General features: G+C 43.3%; 1 long non-coding RNA gene across 1 annotated transcript in view; it reads left to right on the forward strand.

Annotated features, from left to right (window-relative positions):
* LOC114271013 (uncharacterized) overlaps positions 1-8397 on the forward strand; it is a 62775-nt gene extending 54378 nt beyond the window's left edge. The window contains exons 2-3 of the long non-coding RNA XR_014340816.1: positions 6520-6558; positions 8119-8397. This is a non-coding gene — a long non-coding RNA (uncharacterized LOC114271013). The remainder of the gene's footprint in view (positions 1-6519; positions 6559-8118) is intronic.
* The last annotated feature ends 8986 nt before the right edge of the window (positions 8398-17383 follow it).

Genomic DNA, 17383 nt, shown 5'->3' on the forward strand with positions numbered 1-17383 from the left:
CTAAAATGTGTAAACAAAACTGGCAAGTAAAAGTGGCAAGATAAGCATTTCTTTGTGTTGCATTGTATGTGTTCAAATTTGACGTTAATTTGAATACAAGGAAAATGGGACATTTCATACTCAAAAGTGATGAAATGTGCCACTTTCTTAGGTCTCTGTTGCCCTTGATCATGCATGATAGGGTGATGGCATTTGAGTCTTGTTTTGCATTCATTGAACTTGTACAAATTGGTCCTTTAGTCATCATGCGTGGAAATTGCTTGATTGATGGCTTGAGGGCCAAATGTATCACTCCTTTGAGCTTGTGTTGATGATAAGGGGTGATACATGGTACAAACTACCTGTGAGACCACCCCTTTCTTGCTCTGTTTTGTCCTCTGTTGTAGCAAGGAAAGAATTGGCTTCAATGGCCAGCAAACCCTTATCAGTGGCCGGCAGGCCACCTCCAATGGCCGGCAACCCCTCAGTGTTAGCTGGCAAACCCTCATCTGTGGCCGGCCAGCCACCAGTGAAAAAATTCAATATTGTGCTTCTGAAACAGAGTAGTGTTGATCTGGATGAGGAGAACAGTGAAAGTGTTGTGCAACAGAGGCAATTAGTGGCAAACAGTGGATATTCTTCGGGTGAAAAAATCGAGCATGCATGCATCTCTCATTTCCCGAGGCCATTTAGTTAATTTGCTTAGTTAATTAGTGGTAGCTAATTCATGCAAATGTTGTAACTATTTAAGTAGATTAGTTAATTAATTAATGTTGTAATTAATTAGCTTAGTTGCTTTGTAATTAATTAGTTAAGTATTTAGCTAAATAGTTAGCTTTGTAATATTTAATTAACTTAGATAGTTAATTATTTAATTGTTTTACTTAATTAGCTTAGATAGTTAATTAGTTCATGTTGTGTAATTAATTAATTAAATAGCTTAGTCTAATTGATTAATTAGTTAAGTGTGTTGTAATAATTAATTAGCTTAGAGTAAGCTTTTTTTTATTTATTCAAAGTGTTGTAATAATTAGTTAAGTAGTGTAGCTTAGCTAGTTTCATTCGGGACCTCCTTCGCAAGGACGTAATGTTGTAATAAGTGTGCGTGCGTGCGTGCGTGTTTGTCTTCCAACCCCACATCTTTCTCCATTTTATTTACCCGCTTTTGATAGTTAGATTAGGGACATATTTCAATTAGCATACCTTATGCTTGCATCCATTCATTCGTATTACATGCACCAAGGCTCGGTGCATCATTCAAACTACATTGCCATTTCAATAATTCTTTGAAAACGTGTTTAACTACATGTTATCAAATTGCTTCATATGCCATATTAGTAGCCGAGTCTATTAAATTGCATATTGCATATGTTGCATTAGGCATCTTGTATAGTTAGGAATCATGCATAGTTTTCTAACTCATATTTTCTTAGCCTGGAGTACTAGGTGAGTTTTTATGCTTTAGCATACTCGCATGAATGTGAATGTTGCCATGAGGCTGAATGCTTACTTGCTAAACTGCATGAATGTCTGTGGATGAAGGCTAGTTGTTTGAATTGGAACGATTCAATGAATGAATGTTTTTTTTTTTAAGCCCACTTTGTTGAGTAGCAAATCCGCAAACTTTAAGCCCACTTGAGGTGGCAAATTCAAACCATTTTCACAAACAAACATGAATTGAATTATTCCAAGTCTTGCAATTCTAGTCTAAACTTGCTTGTGCGCATCACATAGTAATGCTAGTTTAATAATCGGAATAAGAATACATAATGTTGATAAAATTCATGTCATAATTAGTAGAGGCCAATCTTTAATAGGGCGAGCGGGGGTGCTCAATTCATGACCTTCCCCTCTCATAACTAAGTTCCCGAGTCGAGGTAACTTCGGTGATGACGGACATGTGGCATTTGGCACGAGTCATAGGTTTCCTAAATTTCCCCAAAATAAAATATTTAGGTGGCGACTCTGTATCTGGAAAAGCAGTCTAATTTTGGCACTTTTTGATTCAAAATCAATTTTCCAAAATGATTTGCTAGATTTGGACTTTTTGGTGATTATTAGTTTCACATTGCACTTGTGAGATTACATTTAGAACCATGGGAGTCCGAACTGCAGGGCTTCTTTTCGAGCTTCCGAAAGGGGAGGAGGGGCGCAAAAGCCAAGCTACAACCTAGTACTCCAAAGCAAGCCGAAACAAAGCAAAAGAATTAGAAAGCATGCATGCTCTTAACAAATGCAACATGACCAATACAACACATGCGATATGCAATTAATAGGCTCGGCTATAAATATGGCATATGAATCAATTTGATAGCTTGCAGTTTCAAGCACGTTTTCAAATAAGTATTTAAACGACAATGCTTGTTAGCATAATGAACCGAAACTTATGTATGCAAGACAATGGATTCTTTGTACATGGAAAATGCTAAACAAAATATGATGTGCTACACTATCCATCATAAGCGGGGAAATAAAATGGAGAAAGACGTGGGGTTGGAAGACATACACACTTATTACATATTTCGCCCTCACACGGGAGGATCTGAAGAAATGAATTAGCTAAGCTAGCTAACTAATTAATATTACAACACCAAATTTAACTAACTATTTTGGCTAATTAAATAATTACAACACAAAATTAATTACTCTAACTAATTAATACAAATTAACTAATTAAACTAACTAATTAGTTACATTACGAAATTAATTAACTATGTAATTAATTACATGTTCACTCACAACATACTACTAGTAACAAAACAAGTCTAATAGGTCCCAAGGAGCAAGAAAATAGTGTATGCATACACATGAATTTCTCCCCCGAGAATGCCTCTGTACTGTTTTACACCTCAGCCTCTGCTCTGTTCTGCACTGTGAAGAAAGTGGTACTACCTGGTTGAAAAAGGTGGCCTGCAGGCCAACAGTGGTGGCTAGCCGCCCACTAATGTTTGGTTTTTCCTGCTGTAATAGAAAACAAACAGAGCACAAATAGAGCATTCTCAGGGGATATTTGTCCACCCTGCCTCTTATTATCATCAAACAACTCAAAGGAAAAGTAGACTCGATTCGCAAGCCATCAATCGATGCACATTCATTGGATGATGGTTTATGAATCAAGTGATACAATTTGAATAAATGCATAATTAAAGACTCATGAACCTTCTCCCTATCATGATGTTGATCAAGGAAAGCAGTTGACATCGACTCTTGAACTGTTTTCATCACTAACAAGTATGAAACGACTCAAGACTCAATGGGTTCAATTAACGTCCGATTGAACCCAAGTTGATTTTATTATCTTGCTTCATTTTACCCCAATTTTATTATTTCATTTCATTACCTTTCCATTCATTAATTGATTGAGTCCAATAATGAGCATTAAGTCCACTAAAGGAGGGAAGTGTCAAACCAAGGGTTGGTTTAAGGCCTCTGAGAGATGTCATGTCGTTGGTAATGAACCTCCAAAGAGATTAAACCATTAAGCACAACAATCTCTATCTCAAGCTTAAACAAACAATTGGTTTGAAACGACTCTCAAAGCAAAGAAGAAGCCAAGAAAATGGAGAAGTGCAGAGATGATTAGAAGTGAACACAAGTATGGAAAGTTTGAAATAAATGCTATCAACTCAATTAGGTTAGTGTCTAATGCTTAAGACACCAAACCAATGAGGACCGTTACACTACAAGCATGCAATACAAAGCATAAATGACATGGACAACTAAAAATAGTCTTAAAATAGACTAAAACAGCACTGAAATTAAGGTAAAATCATCTATCAAAGGAAACTAAAATAATGGAGCAATTAAGCTAGTAAACAAGCCAAAGGATGGGAGGCTAACCCTTTCATTTTTGGGACTTCAAAACCATATGTTAGCCTCTGAAAAACCTCTGAAAATTAGTGTTAACAAGCTAAAAAAAAGATAATGAAAAGATGGGAAACACAAGGGTAAAAGCCTAAGATGCAAGGTTCAAAGAAAGGTGATCCACCCCTCTACCTTTAATGGACTTAAACCACAAGTTTCAGCCCATAAATATAGGTGAAAAATAGTACAAAAACAGCAATAAATGATGGTCAATGAACCAGGGAAAGAAGCTTGGAGTTATACCTCTTGAAGAGGAATGACCCTTTTGAATCACAAACCACTAATTTCACACTCTCAAGAGCTTAAAATCCAAGCTCAAACACCTCAACAAATAACCCTCAAGGTTTGGTTTGGAATGTTTAGGAAAAGGGTATAGAAGTTGCAAGGGATAGAGAGAAATGTAGAGAGAGAAATATTTTCCAAAACTTTGTTCCACAAATTTTTCTAACCCTAAATTATGAGAGGGAGTCATCTATATATAGAAATAGATGAGACTATCTTGAAAATATCCATACAGATATAGCTAAGGCAGTGCATGCATCTATGGTAACAGTTGGCACAACTGGCAAAAAGATCTAAATTTTTACACAAGTGGGCGGCAGGCTACTAGTGGGTCGGCTAGTCCTTTGGATGGTTAGGCTTGAAAAACTATTGTTTTCGTCCAAAAACAAGGCATAAGGTTTGTAGGTTTTTTGAGGCTCAAAACAGAGGTTTCCTGCTAAGGAAATCGAGTATTTGGACAAGCGTGTAAATCATCATTGGGTGAGCAATTAGTGGTGCCCAAGTCTTAAGGGCGGTCAAAAATGGGGTGTCTACAACTGTATTTGTAATGACCCCAAAGTGCGTATAAAAGTTATCCTTATTTAATTAGGGGTTAATGTGCTTGCTATTGGAATTGAAGAATTATCCGTTGGGTTATATCTTTGAAACTGGAATTGGTGACCTTTACCAAACAATCTAAAATTTTTCCCTTCGCTCGAGCGGAGTAGTTGGCGCTCGAGCGTCCTTTTGGGGTTTCCTGTAATTTTGCATGCGGATTGAAATTCTGGGATAGGTGATTTTCCGCTCGAGCGTATAAGTGGTCGCTCGAGTGGGTTGCCTGGTTAAGTTTGATTCTGAAACACGTGGACTCATTTTTGATGTTCTTCTTAGTGTGTTTGGAATATTCTTACCTTATTTTGGGGTATTGATTGAGATGATAAGATGATGGTAAAGTAAGATTGGATCAAAAACTTTAATTTGAATAATTCGTTTATGACCAACCGTCACTCTTTTTCCCTTTTCTTGTTCCACATTTGGAATTTGGATGTTAGGTTAGAACCATTGGAAAGCTTATTTTCGGGGCTTCAATTTGGGCACAAGAATGACCTCAAACGGAGTCCGGATGAGAGAGTTACGCCTGTTTGAAGTTTTCATATCTGTGCTGGAAGCAGGACCGCACGTGCGGGAAATGCGGCGCACGTGCGGCGATGTGCGGGGCAGCAGCTAAAAAACGGGATTTTTGGGCCATTTCTTGCAATTTCTTTTCCTCTCTTCTTCTCCCCTCTTCCATGTTCGAAACCCTAGCCCCAAATCCTTGAATTCCTTTACTTTGCTCATGATCCACCATGGTTTTTGGCATCAAGGATGGAGAACAAGGGAGGATCAATGTTTTTACCCGATTAAAACTTGGATTTGTAAAGGCTTCTTCTCAAGCTCACTTCTTTGCTTGATTATTGAGGTAATGGTTTGAATACTCTTCAATACTTATATCCATAGATAGATTTGTGACATTTTATTATCTAAATACAAAATTTCCATGTTTAGAGCATGTAGTGTATAGTATGAGATTTGGGGTTTTATGGTTTGAAGATGTTTGGAGTTAATTAATGGGTTAAAATGATGAATTGTGAATCCTAGATGTAGAATCATTGGGAAAATTGGAATTAAAAGTGGTAATTTAAGAAGTGTGAATTTTTGTTAAAAATCCTCATTTTTCTTGAAACCCTAGGTTGATTAATGATGATACTCAATGATTTGGCCCAAATTGAGAGTAGAATAATGAAATTGAGGTATTGAATTATATGTGTTCAAGTTTAATTAGAATTTGGAAATGTTTGAAAATTATGTTTAAAATTTGCGAATGAACTTTGTTATGAATATTGGAATTCATGCTAGCATGTGAAGGGAAAATTGGGGAAATAATCTATTAAGGGTATGAATGATATGAACTTGGTTTTGGAATGTTGAAATGGAACTTAAGAATTCCTTTTGAAGTATATTTAATGATGTTGAGTTGAATCATGTTGCTTATGTTGAATTATAATGATTATGTGCGATGGTATTGACTATGTTGACTTTAATTTTTGTGACTTAAAATGTGGAGTTTTCCAAAATGGGTTAATCCCAAATTATCTTGCTAAATACTTGTGGGCTTGCTTAGTTATTAAAATCAAGTGAATGATTTATTTTTGGAAAAATGTGGAAGATGTCCATACAATTCCTTCCTATCTTGAAATCGAAGTGATTGATTATAAATTCCATATTGTGTTTGCAAGAATAGTAATCTTCTATTTCTATATATCGATATATTGAGATGGAGGAAATTGTGGTATAATGGATGGATAATGGTAGGCTTGTGAAGAATAATGAAGGAAGGAAAAAGAACTAATGACTAAGTTATATATATGTGTACAGGGCACACTTCAGGAGGGCCAAGCACTCTATTGTAGCACTGTGAGTAGTAGTACTTCGATGTATCTTTAATCATTAATGATTATTGTTATTGACGTTATGATCTTCGTCATAAGAATTATGTTGACATGTATGTTATGTATGCTACGTAAATATTGTGAAATTATGGTAACATCAAAGGTGTATGCTACATGAGGAACATTGTGAAATTATGAAAACATCAAAAAGGATTTGTGAAATATGCATATCGAATTTGTGAAGTATGGATCACCAACTTGTGAAATATGAAACGACGTGGCCGAGGCCCATTTGTGAAGTATGAATTTCCGAATTATGAATTGTGAATTTATGAGGCCGAGGGCCGACTTGTGAATTTATGTGGCCAGGGGCCATTTGTGAATTATGAATCTATGTGGCCAAGGGCCATTTGTGAAGTATGAATCTATGTGGCCAAGGGCCATTTGTGAAATATGAAGTTATGTGACCAAGGGCCATATGTGAAGATCAAACCTATGTGGCCAAGGGCCGACTTGTGACTTATGAAGCTATGAGGCCAAGGGCCACACTTGTGAACTTGTGAATCCAAAGGGCCGAAGGCCGATGTGATAAGTTGTGACTCTATGAAACCCAAAGGCTATTGTGAATGTGAAAACCTCTCAGGCCAAGGGCCGAACTATGAAATTGTGAAACCGATAAAGTCATCTGTAATCTAATGAAAATGTGCTTACTTTTCGTTACTAATTATCAGGAATGTCCTGTCAACTTTACGTTAATTATGTCAACTCATGGGAATGATGTAACGATTACCATTAGGATTGTGTTAATTACAAGGCAAGGCAACTATGTTAACATACATGAATGATTAAACAAAGGTGTATGCTATTGATTAATAGAGCACGTAGAGTAAGTCATTTACCCAAAAGAGCTTATGTTCATTCTTGAATGATGGATTCTGATTAAATATAAGAGTAGCTATGTGCATCCATATGAACTGAAGTTATTTTGCTATGATGCTTATAAATTGGAAGTTATTCAGAATCTACGTTATAAGTGCAAAGTTTAGAATCATTGTGTGAACCTCATGAAAATGTGAATTAGTCTCTCAATGTTAAGCGTACGATAATGACATGATACAACAAGAAATGCTCTAGTTATGATATGTTCCATTCGAATTAATGAATGATGTTCAAGTGTGTTTTAGGCATGTTTCCAGTATGTTACAAGTTCAAGCATATTCAGGTATGTTTCAAGTGTATGTTACAAGTTTAAGTCTGTTACAAGCTCAAGGATGTTACAAGTTCTTTGTTTTAAGGGCCTTAGTGCCATATGTTACAAGGGCTTTATGCCACATGTTTCAAGGGCCTTAGTGCCATATGTTATAAGGGCTTCATGCCACATGTTTCAAGGGCTTATAGCCACCATGTTTATGTTGCAAGATTGAACCTAAGGCCATTATGTACTTAGCACAGAATCAGACTAACTATGTGAATTCCACATCTTTATATGCATTGCCCTATGTTATGTTTCAAATTAAGCATCGTTTTATTTATGTATTACTATTCACTGAGTCCGGCTCACTCTCTGTTATGTCTGTTTCTGTAGGTCACCAATCAGATGGTCAGTCCTAGCCATGACGCTGCCTTCTTTTGTCAACCTTCGTGTGTCCAGGCATTATACACAATCATTGATTTTGTTAAGCTGATAAGATGTTGGCTTGCTTTTTGAATGTCTATCTAAGAGTGATGTATATAGCTCTCATGTTTTTGTACATGCCCAATAATAGGGCTGAGTCTGTATATATATATGTATATAACCGATGTTCAGGTGTATGTTTTAGATTTTATTTGTTTATTAAAAGTTTGTGATCATGGCATGATAGTAGTAGCTTGATGGAGTTTGTTTCCAATGTCAAATTTTAATATTTAGTGCTTCCGTTCAGGCCCCATATATATAGATATAAAACAGGTTAAGTGTCCGTTTCTGAAGTGGTCATGCCCAAACTTCTAGGGGCGGGTTTGGGGCGTGACAGTATTCATGGCATACTCTGCATCTGTTTACTGTTATTGTTATAGAGATCTCTGTCAGTTCCAATTATTGGAACTTCTGTTTACTGTATTAACGATATGTCCATCAATTCTGACTATTCGGTCTTCACGGCCTACTGCACTGTTTTGCTACTGGATGTACCACGTATGACTACGATGATTTCTGTATGAAATATGGATTTAATAAGCAAATGATTTTGATTTTCTTATTACTGTTGAAATTGACTGATTTGGATTATAGTAAGGACATCATTCATAACCCTTTACATAGTTGTTATTCATTGGGCTCTAGTTCACTGTTTTATAAATATATGTAGGTGATCAAAGACAATGAGGACCTTAGCGGCGTCAACCTAGCCTTTATTTTGTCAAGCCTACTTTTGTGCCTCATCGCGAGGTTCTTACCGATCGAGTGTCAAGGCTTTCAGGTGGTATGAGAATCACTCTTTTGAAATTCATTCATGTAATATAAATGACTTATGATTTTTTGTGTACCTTTTGGTAATGGGATTGAAGTCCCTCCTTTTGTTTATGTTTTGATATACAATCTTGACATGGACTGTTGTATATATATGTTTATATAAAAATTCCTTTTGTTTTATTTAAGTCTTCACAGCTCGTTGGACATTTTATTTTCTTATTTATTAGCTTTCGTCAGCCCCGTTACTGTATTACTATTAAACATGCCTTTGGTAATCACAGATTACTGGCGCTTTACGGCACTAAACCTATATGGGTGGGTTTGGGTTGTGACACTAATTCCATGATCCTAATGAGAGCTGGGATAAAACCTTGCCCTTGCATCGGACCGAACTGCTCAGGACCGAGCTAAGCTCTATGTGCACACACTCTTCTGCCCGACTAAACTTTAAGTTGTGCACTGTTTTAGCTAGGTCAACACTTGAGCATAACACAATTTATTTTTTCACTTCGCAGACTTGACTAGGTTGACCAGGCAAACCCACACTTTACTACCTGGCGGTGCTGCTTAACTGAGCAGTCGAGTCAGAGCCGAGCTACTTAGCCGAGCAGACCACTTGTACCATGGGAAAATACTATTTCATGGTGAGCTTTCTAGGTGCCATAGCCAAATTTATAAGGAATTATAACATCCCAGATGACGTGCAATTCACTCTGGCCAAGCAAGACACTATACCTTGGCGCAAACCCGATTTCTACCCTTTCACCATGCTATCAATCGTAGAGGGTAGGCTCTAGTTCCTTGTCCAACCTCTTATGTGCGAGTTCCTTAGATAGACTAGGCTCTATCCCACCCAACTTTCTATAAATAGTTACAGAATAATAAATGGCATCGTTGAGCTTAACCGTCGTCTTAGCCTGAACCTTAGACTGGCAGAGATATTCCATCAATATTCACTTTGTCAAAATGATGACGGCTAGGTGTTTTATCTTAAAGTAAAAAAAGGCCGAGAGAAAATCATCAAAAGGACGTGTACGGGGAGCAAATATTTCGGCGTGCCCGTATTCCTTTCTTCCGAGCTCCGTCGATGTCCGATCACCTGCGAGTCAATAAGGATGAGCTACCCGGCGGTGTGTGGCCGGAAAAACCCTCCGACGGTCAAGTTAGCACACACCTTAGAGGGAATAGAGAGAAGGGAGAGAGTGTTTGAGTGTAAGGATTTTCTTACAGAGTGTTCGTCTGTCGCGTATGGGGGGCGCAGACAGGCTTATATACCTTCTGTGCCCCATATCCACTCCCTGTCATCTCCTGACACGTGGCTCTGCTATCCCATCTGTCAGCTTAAACCATGCCGTTCATCACCTGCTCTCAACTGCCTGCCAGCATAGCTGGAGCTCGGCAGCCGAGCTGCCCTACCTCGGTCATACCATGCTTCATACCTTAAGCGCCCGACCGGATAACCGAATGAAGGACCGGGCTAGGCGGCATCTCGGCAAAGCTTAGCCCGGGATCCTCCTTTGGTCGGTCTTCTCGCCGGTCAGTCAACTACCTCGGCTGACCGCGCCTTTCCGAGCGCCGGCCTCTCGGTCTGTCTGATCTCGACAATCCTCGGACCGAGCATCCTGGTCAGACCGGTCACTTCCTGGCCGAGCACCTTCTGCACGGTTCGGGGCAGCACATAGTCCAAACTCTGCCCGGCCCGAGTTCTGGTAGCCCATCTCCGGGTGAACAGTCGATCATCTCGGCCCACTGCTCTGCTGGGCCCCCAACCTGTTCGGTTTATACCTCGGCCCAACGCCGGAGCATAAATCACCCTCTCAATTGCCCCTTAATTCCGTCCGCGGAAGCGTGACTGGGATTATTCACCTCGTCCGAGATAACGTTTATCCGGTCGTCAAGATGCCAAGCTTCGACCGAGCTAGTTGACGCAATTGTCCACAGATTTGACCGGTTATATTCCTCGGCTGACCTTTTCTCGTTGAAAGTAGCTCGGTTGGCTCTTCGTCTTTTCAACCCGTCGCTTCAGTCCTGCCAAAGCCATAAATGGTGACACCTGGCGGTCTGCCATTGGTCATCGGGCAGCCAACCCGCCGTTTTTGCCAGAATTTGAATTTGGGCGGTCTCTAACGCCTATACAAACTTGCCCCCCCAGTTCCATTTTTCCTCTACTGCTGCATCCATCTCTGTCGATTCTCAGACCCAAGCTCGACTGCCATCCTGCCATTCTTCGTGTTTGGGAAGAACACCTTCGGCCCTTCACAGGTAAGATGTCCAATCTCTCTTATGTTGCTATTTACTCTTATTTTGCACACATTAGGACCCGAAAACATAGCTTTTAGGGCTTAGACCATAGAAAACGTCCTAAACCTCCCACTGTTCTTGGTGTTCTTCGTCTTCCTGAAGAACATCGAAGAACTGGGGTGAACCGAGCTCTGGGCCTTCTTTTGATCCGAAAAGTTAGCCAAACCGGGCAAACAACGTGTTTGTTCCAATCATGGCAAAAACCGAGATAACCAAAGGACTTGGTCGCTTAACCGGGCTAACATCAGGTCTGCTTGGGCGACCGAGCTCCTTAATCAGACAACCGAGGTAGTTTGGCCCCCTTACCGACCGAGCTGAAGTCTAGCTCTCTTAGCGAAACCACACACTTACACTTACCATCCTTTTCCTGCAGAGTCCAAGGGGACCCCTGTCATTCCTGAACCTCTCAGGACCGAGCTGCAGCAATTTATCACCGTGCCCAACCCATCAACCGGGCTATAGTAAGTCGGCCACAAATGGGGAAGTTCCGCTTCCTTGTGGATACTCCGGCCGCGCTAGCCGCTTTCAGAGAGGACTACGGCGTCCCGGCCGACGTCCATCTCGAGCTGGCCGAGGAAGAGACCACGCCTTGGGGTAGGGAGGAATGCCCCTTCACCGTGCTATCCATCGTTGAAGGGGGTCTTCGTTTCCCACTCAACCCTCTCATAACCGAGTTCCTCCGCCGAACCGGGCTGGCACCCACACAGGTGTCCACCAACACATACAGAATAATCAACGGCGTACACGAATTGAACCAACGGCTGGGCGCCAACTTAGGCCTAGCCGAGATATTAAGGCAATACACTATGGGCCACACCGGTGACGGCCTGGCTTACTACTTGAAAATAAGACCGGGCAAGGAAAAAATCGTAACCGGCACCCCGGACAAAGATATGCACGATGATGATTTCTTCTGGGTGTCCGGCAACTACGAAACAGCCGAGGTGCCGGGCTGGTTCATAAGCAAGGACTTCGGTTCTTCATGTAAGCCACTCAAACTTGCTCGGCTAACTTTATTCTTTAGTTTTACTAACCGGTTTCCCTGTTTCTTTTACAGCTATCCAAGCCTTGCAAGCCAACTACCAATTCCCCAACGTCGAGGCAATTCGGGCCGTGCTTAGGTACCGTCACCGAGACTGCAACGAATTGCTCGGCTACACACCGACTTACAGATATTCTGCTCCGCGCCGGAGTAGAGTAACTGACTTCCTCAGAGCTCCTTCGCCACCTCCAGATCCAACACTACCAGACGTCCCATTAATCCGGTTAACTGACGAGCAAGAAATGGCCAAAAGATCTCGGATCAAAAACCTTCTAACCGCGACCTCAGCCGAGATACCGAGCGTCACCACCCGTTCCCCGGCTGCCGGTCAATCGAGTGCAGCCGTCGTAGCCCTTGCTTCTCCGGCTCCAGCTGCCGTGCAATCCGCCAGAGAAGCGCGCCGGGCTGGAAAAAGATCAAGGGCAGATCCTTCCGCCGAGCTTGTCACCGAGCTGACAACCGAACATCCTGCTGAAACTCCGGCTCCCGTGCCCGCTTGGCGTCCTCAGCTGAAGCACCGGGGGCAGGACATCCCGGCGACTGCATCGATCAAGGCAGACAAAGAACATTTGCTTGCCTTCGATCTCTCCAAAGCGTTTCTCCTACCGGGCGACGTGGTAGGCAGTGACCACGTCCCTGATACCCGGCTGGTAAAATCTTCCGTGAAGTCGATGGCCAGGGTAAGTCGGCGTTATTTTTAACATTTAACAAGTGTTTGCTCGGTCCTTCTTGCTCGGTCCCCTTTCTGATGTACTTTGCTTCTTTGTGCAGGCCATTCAAAAACAACATTTGGTCTTGGAGCGCATCCACCGGCTTAGGCAGAAAGCCAACGACACTGCCAGCCATGTTGAAAGCCTTCAAGCCGAGCTTGGCCGGGCTAAAGCTTCTCTCGAGATGGCCAACCATGACAATAATAGGCTGCTCGGTCAACTGAATGCAGCCGAGAAAAAACAAACCGAGCTCCAGGCCGAGGTTGACACTTTGAAGAAGGCGAAGAAGAAGGCTTGCCGGGCTGCCAACAATGCGGGTTTCAACGAGGCCGAGATGAATTACAAGAAGCAAGTCTTTGCAACACAAGACATATACTTCAAGGCTGGCTGGAAATCCGCTTGCGAACAGCTCGGCCAGGGCTCTGACACCGACGTTTTTGCCAATCCTCCCAAAGCTTCACTACCGGTCTACCTCGTGCCATATGCAAATGATGTATTCAGTGCGCTTCAAGCGGAGGCCGAGGAGGGGCTTGAAGAAGGGAGTGATGAGACAGATTCGGAGGCTGAAGACGCCGTAGTGGAAGTGCAGCCCGGTCAAGTTGAGCCCGGTGCCCAAGAAGCGAGCCCAACCACCAACCTTGAGACTGCCGAGGATGAATTCACCAATCTATCCCCCCTGATTTAGTTTTCTTTTCTTTGCATTTTTGCTTTCAATACTTTAGATGTAACCGGGCTCTGTCCCCACCTCTTGTAATGAATTTCTTTATCAATGAAAAATTTTGAATTTTCGCCAAGTGTTTGCCCGGTAGTAATTAATTCCGTCTTCAGCAAACTATCTCGGTATGACTTATCATTTGAACACTTGGTCGACCGGAGTCCATAACATGGTCGACGCACTTGAGCATAACAAAACAAATTCACGCACCGAAATATCCATCTCGGTTGTTGCTAAGTTTGGACAAGATACCATGTTGGACAAGACGCCAACTCTTCCAACCGGAGTACTTCATCACGGTTGGGAATCCCAAGTTGGACAGAACACCAACTCTTCCAACCGGAGTACTTCATCTCGGTTGGGAATCCAAAGTTGGATAAAACACTAACTCTTCCAACCGGAATACATCATCTCGGTTGGGATTCTAAGTTGGACAAAACACCAACTTTTCCAACCGGAGCAAATCATCTCGGTTGGGGATCCTAAGTTGGACAAAACACCAACTCTTCCAACCGGAGCAAATCATCTCGGTTGGGGATCCTAAGTTGGACAAAACACCAACTCTTCCAACCGGAGCAAATCATCTCGGTTGGGGATCCTAAGTTGGACAAAACACCAATTCTTCCAACCGGAGCAAATCATCTTGGTTGGGGATCCTAAGTTGGACAAAACACCAACTCTTCCAACCGGAGCAAATCATCTCGGTTGGGAATCCTAAGTTGGACAAAACACCAACTCTTCCAACCGGAGCAGATCATCTCGGTTTTAAACATTAAAAGAACAATCCGAGTGCTAATGCAAAATGACTTCTATAATTTGACAAAAAGAATTACATTCTGCTTTGCAAGCCAAAAAATTGCTTTACAAAAAAGAGGAAAGTAAAAAGCTTAAAAATAATACAATTTCAAGTTGGCCGCATTCCATGGCCGGGGTATGGCTCTTCCCTCTAGATCCTCCAAGTGGTAAGCCCCCTTGCCCGCCAGACCAGTGATCTTGTAAGGTCCTTCCCAATTTGCCCCTAGTTTGCCTTCTCCTGGCACCAGGGTGTTGCCCATAATTTTCCTCAAAACCCAATCCCCAACTTTGAACGGTCTGGGGTGCACTGTCTTGTTATACTTCTTGGAGAGCTCTTGTTGGTAAGCGGCAACATGGATGAGGGCTTTCTCCCGGCGCTCTTCCGCTAAGTCCAACTCCAAGGCAATAGCCTCGGCATTTAGCTCGGGCTCAAAACTCTCAGTTCTGAGGGTGGGCATTTCAACTTCCAAGGGTATGACCGCCTCCATGCCATAAGCCAAAGCGAATGGAGTTTCCCCGGTCGAACGTCGCGGGGTTGTTCGATATGCCCAAAGGACGCTCGGTAATTCTTCAGCCCACTTGCCCTTAGCCTTTTCCAACCGTTTCTTCAACCCATCCAGTATAGTCTTGTTTGATGCTTTGGCTTGACCATTGGACTGCGGGTAGGCCGGGGTGGAGTTGTAGAATTCTATCTTTAGATCTTCACAGAATCCTCTGAATAGGCGACCGTCAAACTGGGTACCGTTGTCAGAGATCAAAATCTTGGGGACGCCAAACCGCGTGACAATGTTCTGCCAGACAAATCGCTTCACGTCTTTTTCTTTGATGGTTGCCAAGGGCTCAGCTTCAACCCACTTTGTGAAGTAATCTGTGGCCGCGATGAAGAATTTCCGGTTGCCCGGTGCTGTTGGCAACGGTCCCACTATATCTAGCCCCCACATGGCGAAAGGCCAAGGACTGGTGAGGGGAAGAAGTTCCCTGGCAGGCTGGTGGATCTGATGAGCGAATTTTTGGCATTTCTCGCACTTGCGGACATATTTTTGGGCGTCGGCCTGCATGCACGGCCACCCGTATCCCTGCGAAATAGCTCGGTAAGCCAAGGACCGTCCCCCGACGTGGCTGCCACAACTGCCTTCATGAATTTCAAACAAGAAGGCCTCCACACTGTTCGGGTGCACGCACTTGAGATAAGGACCGGTGAAGGACTTCTTATACAACGCGCCTGATGGAGAGAGCCAAAACCGCTCGGACTTCACCCGGATTTTGTGTGCTTCTTTCTTGTCCGCTGGAAGAGTCCGGTCTCTGAGGAACGAGATCAATGGGTCCATCCATGAAGGACCTAGCTCGGCGCAGAGTACATCCGTCTGCCCGGCGTTTTCAATGCTTGGCCGCGGAAGAAAGTCAATCAACAGGGGGTTTGGAGATGTGCTATCTACCATGGAAGCGAGGCCGGCGAGTTCATCAGCCCGGCTGTTTTCTTCCCGGCCAATCTGCTGGACTCTGATTGCCTCAAACTGCTTGATATGGTCCCTGACCAGAGCTTGGTACTTCGCCATCCTGTCGTCCTTCGCTTCATAAATCCCGGAAACTTGATTAACCACAAGCTGGGAATCACTATATACCAGAAGCTCGGTAGCCTTCATTTGGATTGCGCTCTTGAGCCCAGCAAGAAGCGCCTCGTACTCAGCCTCGTTGTTAGATGCCGGGAAGCCGAGTGTGATAGAATGCTCTATGGTTAGGCCGTCCGGGGATATAAGAACAATACCTAGGCCGGCACCATGGCGGTTGGACGCTCCATCAACAAAAAGCTTCCACATGTCCCCCACGAAAAGCTTCCAGCAGTCAGATGGGTCCTGAGAGTTGCGAAGGGCAATGGGATCACAACTGCTCGGCTGTGCGGTGTCAAGTTTGGTGTTGACCGGTCCAAAGTCAGTGCCCCTTGGTGATTCGACACCGGACTCAGCAAGTTGGTCCGTAATGCCCAAGTCCGTAGGCGAAACACCAGGTTGCGGTGTGAAGCCGGCCGCAGGTTCTGAGCTGCCTGGAACCATTCCTTCCCCCCTTGAGGATTCGGCACCGGACTCAGCAAGTTGGTTCAGAATGCCCAAGTCCGTAGGCGAATCATCAAGTTCTGAGCTGTGTGGAACCATTCCTTCCCCCCTTGGTGATGCGGTACCGGACAGAGTGGATGGGTTGGTGATACACAACTCCGTCATCGCAACACCGGGAGGTATTACCGTGCAAACTGAGGGAATTTCGATGGTGCGCGCTAACTCCGCGGCGCGACCTTCTGCAGATAGTAGTTCCTCGGTTGGCATTGTGGGCGTCTCATCATCTGCCCCGGCAATGACGACCGGGCATACCGGATGAGTGCCAAGTGAGAACTCGGCAACAAAATCGGCCAAGGTTTGGGCTTTGATTGCGGTGCGCGGCTGGAACTTCACATCAAACTGTCCCAACTCGACCGCCCATTTTAATATTCGGCTGGAAAAGTCTGCGCGCTCAAACAAGGCCTTGAGAGGGAACTCGGTCAGTACGACGATGGTATGGGCGTGAAAATAATGTGCCAATTTCCTCGAAGCCATCATCAGTGCCAACGCTAGTTTTTCCAGCGGCAAGTACCGCGTCTCAGCCGGCAGAAGGGTCTTACTTACGTAAAAAATTGGAAGGTGCTTAATTCCTTCAGCCCGGACTAACACCGCACTTACTGCGTGCTGGGAGACGGCAAGGTAAAGGTAGAGTTCCTCACCGGGCTCTGGTGTAACCAACAGCGGCGGGGAAGACAAATAATCCTTGAGCTCAGCCAAAGCTCGGTCACACTCGTCATCCCATGAGAAT

Source organism: Camellia sinensis, chromosome 9 (assembly GCF_055761805.1).
Source record: "Camellia sinensis isolate YWXY chromosome 9, ASM5576180v1, whole genome shotgun sequence".
Lineage (NCBI taxonomy): Eukaryota > Viridiplantae > Streptophyta > Magnoliopsida > Ericales > Theaceae > Camellia > Camellia sinensis.